Source organism: Sinohyriopsis cumingii, chromosome 14 (assembly GCF_028554795.1).
Source record: "Sinohyriopsis cumingii isolate HCF-2022 chromosome 14, ASM2855479v2, whole genome shotgun sequence".
Classification (NCBI taxonomy): Eukaryota; Metazoa; Mollusca; class Bivalvia; order Unionida; family Unionidae; genus Sinohyriopsis; species Sinohyriopsis cumingii.
The window spans coordinates 127,821,075-127,824,678 of NC_142974.1; the positions used below are offsets into that span (position 1 = coordinate 127,821,075).

The 3,604-nt window shown below is 33.3% G+C and overlaps 1 long non-coding RNA gene across 1 annotated transcript; it reads left to right on the top strand.

Annotated features, from left to right (window-relative positions):
• The first annotated feature begins 231 nt into the window (after positions 1 to 231).
• Positions 232 to 3,294, top strand: LOC149784815 (uncharacterized). The gene is made up of 2 exons (XR_016413962.1): positions 232 to 374; positions 1,892 to 3,294. It is a non-coding gene; the product is annotated as an uncharacterized LOC149784815 (long non-coding RNA).
• The last annotated feature ends 310 nt before the right edge of the window (positions 3,295 to 3,604 follow it).

Genomic DNA, 3,604 nt, shown 5'->3' on the forward strand with positions numbered 1-3,604 from the left:
GCTGATTTTACTACTGTGAAGATATACATAAAAAGCATAATTCTTTAAATATCTAATATACTTGCATGAATTAAGACATTAATAGGAATGTAATGAAATAATGGAACGGAAAGTATGTGGATTATTTGATTTTTATGGGTGTTTTGTTTCTTGTCTGCGACCGTTTTTTGTACCCTAATCTCTCTCCAGGTAATATACAAAGTTGACATTTGACCCACTGATGTATCCTGACATTGTGATATATTGTAACAAACCTGTCCAAATACGACTCATTAACCAGATGCCAGGAGGCACAGGGGAATACGTACTGCAGATCAAGCCATTCAGTAAAGAAGTTTATGATAGACATTCCTTGACGATGATGATGACGATAGGTAATGGGGATGAACAATTTAAATGTGAAGTTTGTAATAAAATATTTAGCACGAGCACTTCCTTAAAGAGACACACGATGATACACACTGGAGATAAACCATTCAAATGTGAAGTTTGTGATAAACTGTTTAGGCACAATTGTAATTTGAAGATGCACATGAGGATACATACGGAAGATAAACCATTCAAATGTGCAATTTGTGATAAAATGTTTAAACGCAGCGGTTATATGAAGACTCACATGAGGATACACACTGGAGATAAACCATTAAAATGTGAAGTTTGTGATCAAACATTTAGGCAGAGTAGTAGTTTGAAGCTGCACATGATGAAGCATACTGGATATAAACCATTCAAATGTGAAGTTTGCGATAAAATGTTTAATCAGAGTACTGTTTTGAAGAGGCACAGGATGACACATTTTGGAGACAAGCCATTCGAATGTGAAATATGTGATAAAATGTTCAGCCGAAGTAGTGGATTGAAGTTACACATGAGAATACATACTGGAGATACACCATTCAAATGTAAAATTTGTGATAAAATGTTTGCGCAGAGTAGCTATTTGAAGATACATACGATGAGACATACTGGAGATAAACCATATAAATGTGAAGTTTGTGCTAAAATGTTTGCCCAGAGTAGTGATTTGAAGAGACACTTGGTTATACATACTAGAGAATAAACAAAGTGTTCCCTCGCTATCAGGAAAAAGTCAGGAGAAATTATGATTTTTTTCTTCGAACCTTGAAAGTCCTAAAACTTGGCAAATATTGATGAAAGTCGGGAAAAATGTGGGAATTTACTGCCCGCACTTTACACCAGAAAAAGTTACTTACTTCAGTTGTAACTGAACTGATTATGAGTTAAATGTATTGAGTTCTGACCAGAATATTTGGAGGTCCAACATGGTGGCAGCAAAGCATAGCCACTTACCAGATGGCCTAGTAAACTTAAATGCCATTACATTCTAATGCTTTCCATTTATTGTTATACTGTGATAGAAAATGTTTATTTCGTATAACATGCATATAGTTATCTTGATTTACAGCTGATTATTCTGATTTGTTTAGTGTTATGTATATTTGATTTAATTAATTGTTTGTTTGTCAGTTTTAATTTTTTTAAAATTCCATTACATGTTATTATAATGTAATTTTATTTACTGGATTTGACATTGTCCAGAAATTTAATTCACTAATAAACTACTAATAATAGAAACTTTGTATCTAATGCTGACCTAGTTCCTGACCTTGATTCAGAACCAGTAAGAGTTGTGGTAAACAACTTTTTTTATTTATTATTCTTTCTCAGAGTAAGATTCATAAAGTGGCATCGAGGCTATACTTGGAGGATGTGACATATAACATGTATCAGTTAGGTTTTTCCAGAGGACTGACCCACATTTGGGCATCTATTTTGCGTTGTAGCTAAATTTATTATTGATGTTTTGAGAAAGAATATATTGTGTGTGTGTGTGAATTGGATTTTTAATGTAGCTTTAACATTTTTTCAGTCATATCGCTACGATGTCTGCAGTGTGACAGTTTACAGTGATGTGTAGCACTGGGCATCATGCTGCAGACATGTAGCATGATGTCTCACCCAGTCATATTATACTTACACCAGGCCGACCAGTCCTAACACTAACCTCTTAATGCTGAGCATCAAGCAAGGCAGCTGTTTGTACCATTTTTGTAAGTCTTTGATATGACTCGACTGTGGATCAAACCCATGATCTCTTGCATCCGATGTGGATGCTCTAACCATTAGGCCACTGGAGTGGTCCACTTGAGAAGTTAAAGTGTATTATGTTGTGACCAGTTTTGTTTAATTTAATTTATTTGGATTTCGATTTTATTTTACCTGGAAATACTAATATTTTAAATAAATTCTTGGACAAGGACAGCTGTTGAAATTTACAGAATTCAAACACTGGAATATTATTTTCTGTGATTTAACAAAGCTTGTTTTCACTTTTTTCTTGTTACATTTTAAGAGTCTAAAAACATAACATTAATTAACAGTTTGAAAGGAAACAAAACTAATTTATGTTCATTATGTTGTTTCCTTGTACCAAAATAATGCAGGTCAGCGAACGAAGTAAAGTTAGAATTTTTATTCTGTACATTGTAATAACTTTACATGCTAATTTACAGGAATATACAGTAGTTGAACTTGTTTCTTGTCATACATGTTGTGGTTTGGAGCATGAGTGTGTATGTGATTTGGATTTTTAACGTAGCTTTTAAAAAAATTCAGTCATATCACTGTGATGTCTGCAGTGTGACAGTTTATAGTGATGACTAGCGTGGGTGCATCGTGTTGCAGTCATGTATCATGATGTCCCACCCAGTCAGTTTATCCTGACACCAGGCTGACCATTGATAACACTAACCTCTTAATGCTGAGCACCAAGTGAGGCAGATGTTAGTACCATTTTGTAATCCTTTGGTATGACTCGGCCGGGGATTGAACCCACGACCTCTTGCATTCGATACAGATGCTCGGTTTGGTGTATGATCATCTTTTCTTACTTGGATGCTTTGGCAGTCTCAAAATAGAAATATCTTTGATTTTAAAAAATGCATGATTTGTAAGCTAAAGCGTTGCTTAATTCCATTCAATAATGATCATATGTGAACCTTGAAAATGTTGATTTCACCCTGGAAATGAACTGGTAATATATATAAAAATTTAAAGTGTGTGAACCATGGAAACAGTAAATGAATGAACATTTTACTTTTAGTTCTAAAAATTTGCTTTATATTCAACTTTTAATTTGGAATGTTGATTTTTGTGCATTATGTTTGTTTGTTAATTTCCTTGAGGTTGTTAGGTTTTTGATATATTTTTGCTGTGAATAATTTGTTGATGCAGAAAATGATATGTACATGAAATAAACCATTCAGATGTGAAGTTTGTGATAAAATGTTTATGCAGAATGGTAAATTGAAAATACACGAGACAAACCATTTAAAAATATAAAGTTTGTGATAAAATGTTTATGCAGAAATGAGAATGGTAATTTGAAAATACATGAGACTAACCTTTTAAAAATATGAAGTTTGAGGTAAACTGTTTGATCAAGATAATAATTTGAAGAGGCACAGGATAATATGACATGCAACATGTTGGAGATAAGCCATTCAGATGTTAAGTCATCAATAAATCTTCAGTCAAAGTAGTGGTTTTTGAAGTTACACAGAATACATATTGGAAAAACACC